General features: G+C 36.8%; 1 protein-coding gene across 6 annotated transcripts in view; it reads right to left on the bottom strand.

Annotated features, from left to right (window-relative positions):
• The window catches only part of LOC139750755 (dnaJ homolog subfamily C member 27-like), a 111,943-nt gene that overhangs the window by 36,698 nt on the left and 61,497 nt on the right, over positions 1-13,748 (bottom strand). For 2 of the 6 annotated variants that reach the window (XM_071665477.1, XM_071665469.1), the window contains exon 1: positions 6,127-6,424. The gene's annotated coding sequence lies outside the window, so the exon portion shown is untranslated. Of the gene's footprint in view, positions 1-5,928; positions 6,057-6,108; positions 6,425-11,236; positions 11,336-13,748 lie in introns of those variants that run through there. The other 4 variants (XM_071665495.1, XM_071665486.1, XM_071665503.1 and 1 more) reach the window with 4 other exon arrangements.

Genomic DNA, 13,748 nt, shown 5'->3' with positions numbered 1-13,748 from the left:
GATCAAGTTGTGAATAACTTGAAAGCAAGCCAGTCTTTTTCATTTCAATCTGACAAATCGACTGACATCAATAGACAGACTCAAAATGCCCCATTTGTGAGATACACTAATGGAGATGATATAAATGAACATGTACTTTTTAGCATAAAAAATAAGAACACACAATCAGGTAAGCCATTTCTCAATGTAATTAATCAGTTCTTCACTGAACAAGGGCTCAGTAGGAAATCTTGCATTAGTGTGTGCACAGACACTGCTGCATCTATGACCAGGAAAGTGAAGGGACTTGCTGCATAGATTAAAAAGGAAAATCCTGATGTGGAGTGGACTCATTGCATCGTTCATAGAGAATCACTGGCATCCCCAAAAAATGAGTTCAGTGTTGCATGGGATATTCAATGATGGCATCAAAGTAATCAACTTTATAAAGTCAAGGCCACTTAATAATCACCTGTTTCACAGACTGTGCAAAAGCATAGAGTCTGAGCACACAGAGATATTACTGTACACAGATTTGCAAAATGAGGTAGGTCCCTTTTTATCAGAACATGGATCCCCTTTTACCACATTTTTTAAAAACACTACTTGGCTTGTACAACTGGCATATCTTATAGACATATTTAGCAAGCTGAATGAGTTAAATCTGTCTCTGCAGGGCAATGATACAAACATTCTCATTTCACAATAACACCAGTTATTGTGGAACATTTGACTAACCTTATCTGCACTTTTAAATCTTACTCTCCTGACACATGAGTGATCTGTACAGCTGAAATGGGTTAGAAATCCATTCCTCATACCTGAAAATAATATGAAGAAGCTTCCTATTTGCCTTTAGGAAGCACTATTAAAAGCATGTTCAGACCATGGCCTCAAATTGATATCTGAAAGCTCAACCTTCACACGATTATGGAGTTGTGTAAAGAAGGAGCACCCTAACCTAAGGAAGAAGGCTTTGGAAAACCTGCCTTTGGGTCTACCTACCTTTGTGAAGAACCTTTCTCTGCAAATGAGCATTATCAAGTCAAAACAGAGAAACAAACTAAATGTCCACCTTGAACAAAACCTGATCACTGCAGCAGCCTCTCTGCCACCAAGAATAACAAAATTCATCAGTGAACATCAACCCCTCATTTCACATTGATTTGCAAGCAATTTTCAAGCATTCTAATGTTATTTCATCAGTCTTTTTCCTTTAGTATAATGAATAATAATTTATTGTCCAGCACCCAAATTATGCAAACTTTTAATATAATTTGCACTGTCCTTCCAAATATTGAGTTCAATCAGTCATGGTGGTGCTTAATGGTAGGAAGTAACAAGGGGTACAATACACAAAAACTTTTGGACAACACTGCTATACATCTCTGCATTTTGAAGTTCAGCTTACTGATATAATACTGAATGTTATACATCTTTCTCCCCTATCCCTAGGGATAGGGCAAAAAACATACTTCCCACACATTCCCTGCGTGCCATAAAAGGTGACTAAAAGGGGAGGGAGCAGGGGGGCTGGAAATCCTTCCCTCTCGTTTCTTTAATTTTCCAAAAGAAGGAACAGAGAAGGGGGCCAAGTGAGGATATTCCATCTATGGCTTAGTCCTCTGTTCTTAACGCTACCTTGCTAGCACGGGAAATGGCAAATATGAATAAAAAAAGAAAAAATCTCTAAAAAATAAATTCAGTTTTAAAGTCTCTGTCCTCTGATGTACTACTATATGAAGGTTTTGTAATAAACTTCAAATGCCTATATATGTCAGCACTTACAGCTTACATACATGTTTCTTCAATCAAAGTCCATTTCTAAGATGCTTGATCTAGGCAAGTTAAAGACCATACATCATTGTGTGATATTGATAAACATGTTTTCTATCCTCTTATAGGAATATATAAATCAGAAATTCTGGAGGGCTGCCTATGCAGTGTGATGTATGGCACTTGTTTACATGATCAGCGAACAAATCATGAAGCAAATAAGCAGCCTTATTAAAGTATTGTTACGTTAATATGCCTCTTATGCCAGGGTTTGTAGTAAGCTGCTAAAATGCCAGTATATGTCAGTATTTAGAGGCTTTAAACTTGTGTTTCTTAAATCAGAGTACATATCTATGAGAAATGAGCTTGGATTTTAATTTCTTTGGCAAGTTACATGTGTTATATTATCTGATCATGTTAATACATGTGTTTTATATGATCTTAAGATTATAAATAAGCTGGAAGTTCTGTTAGCAGCACAGCATGTAGTGTTTAACTAAATTCAATCAACAGAACGACTAAGCAGCAAGTATCCAATTAACTTTCATGTTGTTGAACTCTTTTGTTTTGATCCCAATAACTAATCTACTGTCATCTATTATGTAACTAATATAACATCAATTTTTTATGCTGATATGGGCCAAAGTTATATAGTACAATAAGCAGCTAAACAGAGTTCTTATGTTCAAAAACGTTTTACTTTCCCATAACAATCACAAATATTCAGAACCAGACAGCTGCAACTGATGCAGACACTGATGCCATAATGACAATGAGTATGGAAGTAAGTTTGAGGACACTCATGGATAATGATTAAGATACCTCAGAGGTAAAACTGGATGGTAAGGAAGTGGAAACATCTGACCTACTTCCATCAACAAGCTCAGCTGCCCCAGTTCATGTACACAAATGAATGAGAATAATCAAGGATAATCCATTCCAGAATTAGAATGTGTTTGACTGATGCAAATAATTTGGTAGCTACTGATATCAGTGTTTAAATCTAAAAAACTGACCATACTCTTTATTTAGATGTAAATGATTCATAATGGGCATGATACTTTTTTAATATCATAATTCACAAAAAAAAGCAAGATTACTTTTATTCTTCATCTCATATCTGTCACTTTTTCAAGATCATTACTTCTTATATATGAATCAATATCATATAATGCATATTGGTACTCATATAAACTTTCTTTAAGATATGTAATGATTTTTAGCTGTTTATTGACTAAGTTGAAAAAATTTATATTTCACTTATGGGAAAACAATATCTCACATAATATTCAAAATTTTTACGTTAATCATCATTCTTATCCATCCAGTATGGATTTCAGGGAATTTTATTGCCAGATCTAGAAAGCACATCTGCCTCTGATATATTAAAGGCAGAATTTGAAAAGTTTCTCATGTGCTAAATGTGCTAAAATCAAGATCATCTTACAACTTTCTGTCACCAGTTCCAATGGGACCCAAGTGAAATCTAAGTTTCTGTTCTCGGCTTAAGAATAAAAATCCCATGTATAGCGTTCTTTGGAAATACATATCTTTAAATTAATTAACAGCGATATAATAGCCTCTTATGTCACTTTGAACAAAACTCTGAAGTTCATGCATAACCTTAGAAGCAAGTCGTTTGGGATCTTGCTCCGTTGGAATATCATAGTTGTCCAATATTAGTCACATTCTCTTCTCTCCCTATAACTACCTTATTCTTCACCTAAAAGCAGTTTACTTCTCCTTTTAACAATCAAATTTCATCATACATCTTGTCAACAGACTGATTCTCCTTAGTTCTTACAAACTTTACTTCTGTCTAAACAACACAGCACAAAACCTTTCCCATGCTGCCACACACATTTTCCAAATTTAATCAACAGCAGCTTTACCTCCACTTTTTACTCTCTCTCACTCACTACTCCACTGGTACCCCTAGCTTTGCCTACTTTCATTTTCAGGATGTGTTACAGTACTCCTTGCCTCCTCATTTGTACCTGCTGTATTTCTCTCTACCATACATACTTCAACCTCCTCCTGAACTCTAACCCCACTGTATAAACACCCTAGACACTTGTTTTAAGCCCTTGGTTCATTGGTGGATCATTTTAAACTACTCTGATATCATATGAAAAATACTTGTAATCTTAATAATTTCATTAGAGATCTTTTATTTCTCAATGTCACAATGAGAGTTATCACATCACTGTTCAAAATGAGCCTATATAAACAGGTAAATAAGCATTTTTTCAGTAAGCCCTGAAATACCCATATCTCAGTTTCATCCCAATCATTTCTTTGTAGCATTCTCTACACCCATATAAACTTCATTCATTATCATCCCCTTCATGTCCATACCGATTTTTTTTCTTCTCTAAACACTTAAAGCTTTTGTACCCCTACAGATGTTTTTCTTCTTACAGAAAGATAGAAAACAGTCAAAAAATAAACTTAGTATTCTCATACCCAAGAGGAACTGACTACTGTTCTAATTTTTCTACCTTAAACATCAATGAAATGATTATTATTTTGCTATTTGTACTTTACAAAAATCAATTCTAATACATAATTTATGGCAACTTCATCAGTAAAATTCATAAAGATATATCAGCATAAAGTGGCATATATGGCAACATTTAAACAAACTTCACATTGCTATCCCTCAGGATAACAGAGTGACTGTCCTGCAGAAGCATTCCTCACCTTGAAATTGTGATGAGAATTCTCAATGTGAAAATCTTCATTTGTGGAAAATGATCAGGCAGCAAAAATCAGTGTTTCTGAACAGGGAGGGGTTACAGCAACCTCTCAGGGTTACTTAGTATTTAGCGCTTTTCACACATCCTCCATTCAATGCCCATTCATCTTCCAAATATCTCGTTCTCCCTTAGATACTCATTCATTTAAAGACAAATACACACCATCATCCTCCAGAATGTCTTCACACTGGGGAGTAAAAATTTAATTTCTGATGGACAACACTGCACTAAGTCTTACTGAATGACACTAAGTATGGTGATACAGTTGTAGCATACAAATGGCTTGCTTGATTTCAGCAAGCAAACAACACTGCATGCAGCCATGTGAATCCCAACAACAGACAAATTTTATGTTGGTACACCAGTGTTTCTATTAGCATTTAAGCTCCTAAGTAATGTTACGTGAGGTTTTCATATGCCCTGCAGATATTTTACAATGGTACTACCCAATTTTACAGTAATTCATATTTTCCCTGATATATCATTCAATAAAACATACCATTCCAAATAATGCTTCAAAACAATTACTGTACTCTCTAAACACTGGAGAAAAAATCACTCAATATTCAAAGCCAGAAGTGATGCAGAGCTCATTAAGACAGACACCCAAAAGTAACATATAAGCAGGTGAAACAATCTTTTTTTTTGCATCAAGTTTATGAAAATTCATCTGCTATTCCCAAGCAACAGAGATATATTCAATATATATTAACAATAATTTGATCTGTTGTTGGGAACCCCATAAAATGACTGCTGGTGCAAAAAAGGTTAGGTGGTGGCATGAAAAGCCACTTGGGGTGATGTCTGTTTGTTTAAGTTTGTGGAAAATTTATGTAATGTTCAGTCATTGATGTCTCGCAGAATATTCCAAATTCACATAAACCTTAGCCGCTTGGGGTAGGAGGGGAGGTTGTAGGGTTTTTAAAGGTCATGCTCATCTTTTTCAATTGTTTCACCTTCTTCTATGTTAATCAATCCCACATTTCCACAAATTCTTATAACCTTACACCAGTATCACCTTACTCATTATGCCTGTATAATCTATAATGCTTTATATCACACTATTCCATTCTTATGCTATTTGTAAGCTACACATTATCACTACTAAACAAACACATTAAAAATCCAATGTTAACAATGATGTGGAGATAAACTGGTCTTTTACCATACCAGTTTAGAAGCATCCCTCACCATGTCCAATTATATGATATTCATAAGTATCTGTAATAATAATCAATGCAGTTTCACTTTGGTTGCATGCTACTAACGTAGCACACCTACAAGGTGTGCAGGGAGATGCAGTGTTCTTGCGTCAGCCTATAATCTAAAGAGAAAACGTTCCTCCTTCCCTAACCCAAGCTGTATCATAAATTGCACGAGTCATGAGTGGAGTAGACAGCAGACATTTACTCACGTGTCGAAGGACATTGGTAAGCCTATCGACACAAACAATCGGTCGCCGAGATGTGGATTACCAAAGGTTGCACTTTGGCCCTGACTGACCTAAGACTAACATTATCTTAAAGTTACGAATCTTATACTGAAAATGTTCACTACGAGAACAATAACAATAGGCACATTTCACGTTATTTACCCACAGGGTGGAGTCTACCTGATATGCAGATGTCCACAAGTAGATTTCCTGCCTTCCTGGCTATTTCCGCTGGCCCTCTTCCCAGTAGCTGGGCCAAGCAAACTCCTGCTACCAATTTGTCCTGCCAGCTCTTAGTCACTTATTCCCAAGGTTTTACATTGGCTGGTTAGTAATTTTGCTTTTCTCTTGTTGTTATCGTCTCACCAGATTCATATCAACTGAGCTCTGGGCAGGGAAACCAACTGGACGCTCGAGGATTATTCACGAGCTGAAAATATCTTGATGTTTACACTGCAGTCGAGGAAGAGGGGAGAGTGGAGGAGGGGGAGGGGATTTTATGCCAGGGGGAAACCCCTTAACTTCACCAAATTCGTATTTCACAAAACTCAATTGCGTCAAAGCTGTACTTAAAGGCATCATAACCTTCTCCATACACAATGATCACAGAATTTATCATGAGATATTGTGCATTTTTTTTTCAAAAGAAAACGGAAGTGCTGAGTAAAGGTACCCTTATTTCGTCATCGTAACGATAGCGTAATGTCACATAATACCTCAGATTACAAAAAAAATCATATGTAACTTTTGTTGATTACAAGGGAGTCAATTGAAAATGTACAAGGCTATTATACAAATGTATCATAGATGAAGTAATTGATTAAAGTAGCTAATTTCTAATTCTGACTGCACATAGGCTGGAGGAACACTATGTTTCAAGCAGAGACATAAACTGCCATTAACAGTGATCTTAAAGAGTATGTCATTCATTTTCATTTCTTCTACGTTGGGCTAATAACTGAGCTCGTCTATGATATTAGTTTTTAGTAATTATGAAATCATTCCATTCTGCATCTAGTTCAACTGTATTTTACGTACTCTTGTTATAATACCTTGAATGTACTATGAGGACTACATTGGGGGTAAGTATTTTCATGATAAATTTATATAACGTTCTCAGTGAAAAGAAAACTATCTTTTTTTTTTGCCAAATAGAATCAATTCTTCAATCAATGCCCATCACCAACTTTTAGCAACAGGGAGGAACCATTTTGATAATGATATGCTGTACATTAAACACATACAAACACACAAAATAACATATAAGATTAACTTTTTCAAGAAAGAAAAATAATGGTGATAGTATATAAGTAGCTACTGTTCGCATGTGACGGGTTGGGGTAAAAGCTGGAGCAAGAGAGAGAGTGTAGAAACGAAACTTTTTCCAATGATAGAAAATCCAAAAGTTAAGAGAAAAAAAAATACACGTGATGTAGATTTTAAACTCCTTCCCAGGCTCTAAGTAGCATTACTGATAAATAGGCTTGGAACCACATCGTAACTACGAAGTGTATGTGTGTGTGTGTGTGTGTGTGGGGGGGGGGGGGGGCTAAGAGGACAAATCCACCTCCCTTAGGAGAACCCCCTCCCTCCCGGCCTTGAGCTTCACAATACGTAACAAACTTACCGATAATGATAATTAATGAATCTTTATAATTATTCTAACCCTTTTAATGCCTAGGTAGAAGAAACTTGTATGTATAACTGTTTTATCAATCATCATAATCAAATTTTCTTTCAAAACTAGTCGTAGGACTCAAAATAGACTAACTTCTACACTTTACAGCAGCTGTAGTAAAATCTTTTGAGAATTTCCATAAAATCAATATCTGATTTTAACATCCAAATACCTTAGAACCCGTTTAGTTCTCTAAGATACAATGTGTTCCATACACCACACTTTTGAGCTTTTTATCGTTGTCTTAATTAGTTTATAATTCTCCCCCCCCCCCCTTCCCCTTCACCTGCGCCCCTTTAAAAGTTACAGCTTCCCCCGCCCCTTTTGCAGTTCGCAAGTCCCTCCTGCCCCTTAAAAGTTTACAATTTCCCCCTTCCTCCATGACCAAATCCAGATTAAAGGGCCTGCTAGGAACACCCCGTTCTTTAAATCTCACTTTACTCAGTGTCATGTGCGATACTTAAGTAAATGCGATCGACACACTGATAAGGGAAAACCCCACTTTAGGTACAACTGGAAATTCGCTACGCGCTTAGTTGATATTAGCACTATTGACATATCGGCCTGTAACGCACAATTCCTAGGTCGCAGCTCATCCAAAATTACACATATTACTTAAATCACTGTAATCTACAAAAATTGGGGTGGGTTGGCTACTTTTAAATCCTCGATCAGGACTTTAAATTGGGTTACCGACCAATCGGCTCGGTATACCCAGGCAGGTCTCAGCTCACTCAAAATGGTTCGCGTTACTTACATTACTGCAATCTAAATAATGATAAGGGAACCATAAACTGCCCCTAATACTTCGCTCCGGGCTCCAAATAACAGGATCATATCAAAACCGACCGGAACACTCTGTTCTGAGGTGCGAAAATTAGTGTTTGGTTCAAAACGTCAAGGCCATAGATGATATCTGATATCTTAAAGGATTTTTTTTAGGGGGTGGGTGGAATGGGGGAATTTGTATTTACAAATGAAGCAACAACTCATGTTCCGAATCCGGTTCCATTGGTTTGGGTATAACCATTTTGCAACATAGCCATAAAACTGTAAAACGTACTACGGCATTAAATGGAATTATGGTAAATAAACAGCAAGCCTAACTAAGTTTCACCAAAGACAATGATATAGGCGAAAAATGCCAATGTAACACTAATGTTATAAAAGGTAATAGATCATTACCCAGAACTACTCAAGAAATTAAACCTTCCAGCACTGGCATATAGACGATCAAGAGGTGATATGACCGAGATATACCACGAGATACAACCAGGAAAATATGGTGAAAATGTGTCCAGGTTTATACAACCCGATGATGACTTCACCGCCCGCGGGCGGCCACCAGCTTAAACTGTATAAATAAAGATTATGATTGTTATTAGGAAATATTCGTTTACACAAAGAACAGTAGATACATGTAACAGCCTACCAGAGAAAATAATAACAGCACCATCAGTGAAGTCCTTTGAAGCAAGACTAGAAATATAACTATAACAAGAAAATACACACGACTGGACATGACTTAAAAAAATCTTAGACGAACTGACAGAAGTGGACTCCACAGGAGGCCTACAGTCAGAAGAGGATCTGTGAGTATCTGCAAGTTGTCGTCCAATTAGCTTTGACGTCTGCCATTTAAGGTTTTTTTTCACCATTAAGTAAACTATTCTCAACATGGTTATCAACGGTATCGACCATGTCTGATTCATCTAGATGATTTATCATTTAATCAGTTTATGTGTTGAAAGCAAAATAGTTTATGTCATCGGCTTCAATTTTCAGGAAACATTCGATAAAGTCTCACATCAAAGGTTACTAGCTACCGTTAAATCACATGGTAGAGAAGGGACTGTACTTTGGTCGTCAGGAAATTGGTTGTAGTTGTAAACATTGATTAACTGGCTGTAAACATTGGTTGACTGGCTGTATACACGGGTTGACTGGCTGTTAACATAGGGCGACTGGCTGAAAACAAAGATCAGTAATAATGATCTAATCTCAAAATGGTCAGGCGTAACAAGCAGACTGCCGATTATATTCATCATGTATAGTGATGGTAGTGATATTAGGCTATAGTGTAAGAGATCGATAATTCGCAGAGGAAACATAGCTGGGGAATAAATCAACAACAGAAACAATGTATGTGGCTTCATACTGACATCAACAAACTGATAGACTGGGCTTACAGGCGATAAAATGTTTTAGTATCAATAAGTGCAAAGTTTTGCATTCTGGTAAGGAAAACAAGAAGGCTAGCATTTGTTATGTTGAGCTACAAAGGTAAATGAGGAAAGACTTAGGTGCAATGATTAGTATTTTAAAGCCAAGTCATCAATGCACAGACTGTAAAGAGATAGGGCGAAAAGGTGATCTAATACAGGTATTCAAAGGTAATCAAGGTTCTCGAATATCTCGATCTAACAAGCTGTTATGACAAGAGTCGTCTGATATGACTCGCAGTAATGAAGAGAAACTTATGTTCAAACGTTCACCTCGAATGAGCAAGGAACTTTTTGTCCAAAAGTATTTGCTGGTTAGGGAAGTTGAGAGCAGTACCATATATAACGTTTAAATAAACGTGATAAGATTTCAAATGATCTACAAGTGACATTATTAGCGCCTCTACAGTTACCTGAAAAATTTGCAGGTTATTGTATTTGAAACATCTGTTTGCCCTTCTGCACCCCTCCCACACTAATCTATAAAGTGATATTTTCTACTCATAAACACCCTTGAAAGGACCCAGTGGTTTGTTGTTGTTTGATTTCCTAATTTTTCTATGCTCCGCGCCACCATCATGGCGCAAACGGAGCGGTGTTCCGCGCCACGAACTTGGCTTTGATATTTCGCGGCTCATTTTGAATTCCCGGCTGATGTATGATCCCCCATCTTTACTGTAGATATCACTAGCAACCCAATAAAACAGCTGCGAAAAATTACCACTCATCACCGTTAGCCGTAAATTGTCAAATCAATTGTTTGTAACTAATTCTTAATTCCTTTATACTGATGTCAATATTTCTGTTCAGCTCTGAAATATTACTTATTTTTAGTCATTATGAAAATAATTCTGTTTTCCTTTGTTCTGTGACATCATCATTTCAAGAAATTGTAGGGACCACATTAGAAATAAGTAAACGTATATACTCTATCTACTATACTCGGTAGTATATTGAAGCATTTTTCACTGTCAATGCATTTTGCTAAAATAAACTCGCTCAGCTGCGTCATAATGGCAGGGAGCCAAGGTTCATGCATCAACTAACGTAGGCAACTTTTTAGTAAAAGAAACATTTTCTTTTGAACTATTGTGCACATTTTTGATGAAGATAAGGTTCTATCATTTACATGGAGTCCTATGAATTAATGCTCTCTCTATATGTAATTGATACAGTCCATCTGAAACAAAAAAAAGTGAACTGTGTTAAATGTGTGTACACGATATCTAACATGAAAAAACATACAATTATTATGAACTTACATAAATAGTTAGGATCCTTGCTGCCAACCACAGCACTCCTCCGTTCACTCTCCCCCCTCCCCTCCACACACACACACACACACACACACACACACACATGCTGTGGTGTACCAGTTAGCGTAACTGACCGTCACGCCTGCACGGACCATCTTGAGATCAAAGTCGCATCGGTTCGAATCCTGGTCGTGGTAGCCGGTTCACAGTCCACCCAGCTGTTCATCCTTTCCCTACGGAATGGTAGATAAAAATGGGTATCTGGTATAAGGTGGTGTGTGTGTGTGTGTGTGTGTGTGTGTGTGTGTACATATATAGCAGTAAAGACATGATGCACAATGTTGAGACAAGACAACACGAGTGTAAAACTCTTTCACTGTAACACACGAACAGTAAACACACACACACACACACCTAAACAGAGGAAAGTATAATATTTCTTCTTTTTTTTATGGGTAGACTTTTAAATGATATACGATATATACGTATCCTACAAGGAAAATATGAGTTTCCATATCAAAGGTTTCGATATTAACTGGTCGTGAAATGTAACCCTTACCCTTTAACAAGGCGCTTCAAGTACTAATAGCGAACATACATATGAACTTTACCAGGCTGAAGAAAACATTGTCTTCCCTCGATTTACGGTTTTACGGGAAACATGAATTCTAGAAATAGTTCACGAGCTTCGTACAGAGTATAGAATAACCAGCCTAATGTATGTATGATGAAAGATGTGAATGTATGTATCATGAAAGAAGTGAATGTATGTTTATCTTAGTCCTTATTACATTCGCTGTCGACTTTATACTGAATATCCTTCATATTGCCATCAATATCTTCATTATCACTGCTTTCACTACCCTAAATATCGACAAGAGAATTTGGCAATACTGTGTCTTAGATGATATTCGTGTTGTTCCTCAGTTTCTGACCATCCGTTGTTTTTGTAACTCTAACATAGCGACATGAGCTACCAAACCACACCCGAGTTTGGTATTTGTTCTGTAAATATGTATTAATTTTGTTCACTGGAAGAATATTTATAATGAACGAGATTCGATCATAATGGGTGATTTTAACATAGCGGTATCATAGTGGGGAGAATTCCCATGTTACTGCCCTGAGACAATTGGTGGAAAAACTTACTCGCGATGAAAGAATATTAGATTTAACTCAAGCTGCGTATGAAGCTCTCGTTCGTAATGTTAAAGCGTCAGAAAGATTGATGCAAGTAATCACCGGGAAATTATCACTTTTGAGGTAACTTTTAACATAGTTTGTCTTGCTGGTCAAAACGAATTCGTGGAAAAAAAAAATACCAGCTTTTAAACATGCAAATTTCAATGGTCTTGACAGACAAATCCGAGACGATACATTGATTAAACCGATATGGACGTAGTTTGGCAGGTTTCAGTGATACCTCCAAGTGCACGCAAGTGTGTGGAGGATGGTCTTGTTCGAAAACGAAGCCAAGGTGGTGGAGCGATGACATAAAGGAGTGTTTGCTGCTTAAGAAAGTAGCATATAAGATACTCAAAGAGACAACCAATATGTTAGAGTAAATCATGTACACTTCCGAGACTTAAAGCAAACGTCAGTATAAAGTGTATACTGCTGAAGAGTTTTATAGATATGTTAGAAGTAAGATGGTGAGTACATAGTCAATTGGGCCATTGATTACAGAAAATGGTGACGATTCAACACAACGAAACCATGGCAAAGATTTTATAACATTTTTTTTTTCATCTGTATTTACGTATAATTGAAGATGGAATTCATGTCCCGAATTCAGTTTCTCTGCTACATGGGGAAAACGCTTTGTAACATGATGAAATAACAGATGAAGATATACTATGTGCCAGAATAGAATAACAAGAAATAAAAAGGCAGGACTCATACGTTTGATGCGGGGACACTGAAAGAGGCGAAAAATGAAATAAACCACTGGCTTCTCTTTTCAGTAAGTTAGAAGAATGGAAATTTGCCATTGTAATGCCAATAATAATAAAAAAAAAGGTGATATATCAATGCCCGGAAATGATCGTCCAGCTAGCTTAACGTCTGTAGCAGGTAAAAGTCATGGAAACCATCGTATGGGATAAGATTGTAAACCATTTAGAAGACCACTTAATAAACGATTCTCGGTATGACTTTCGAAGAATCGCTCGTTTGACAAATCTGTTTGACATGCGAGATGAAATGAGGTAGTATGTCCCACATGAAATGTTACTAACAAAAATAAAGTCACGAGTATGGATGGGGTTATACATCTATGATTAGGAAATTGGCTGACTCGCAGTAAACTAAGGGCAGTGATTTAATTTACAAGCTTCAGAATGGTTTAACGTAAAAAGTGGTGTGCCACAGGGATCAATCTTGGGACCGGTTCTCTTTCATATCCATATCAATCATTCTGATAATGGGCTTCATTGTGAGGTATCTAAACTCACGGATGATACCAAGTTTGGGAATAAAGCTAACACAGAAAGTGAACGTCTGCAGCTTCAATCTAACATAGACAAACTGGTGAATTGGGCTTACGTGTGGCAAATTAATTTTGATACTGACAAGGGCAGTTTTTTTATTTACATATCAGTGGTATGGATGAAAAGGCAAGCTACAATGTGAATTCTGCTTAGCTAC

The sequence above is a fragment of the Panulirus ornatus genome, chromosome 1 (genome assembly GCF_036320965.1).
Source record: "Panulirus ornatus isolate Po-2019 chromosome 1, ASM3632096v1, whole genome shotgun sequence".
Classification (NCBI taxonomy): domain Eukaryota; kingdom Metazoa; phylum Arthropoda; class Malacostraca; order Decapoda; family Palinuridae; genus Panulirus; species Panulirus ornatus.
The sequence above is the reverse complement of the archived record's forward strand: the minus strand, read 5'-3'. Positions and strand labels throughout refer to the sequence as shown.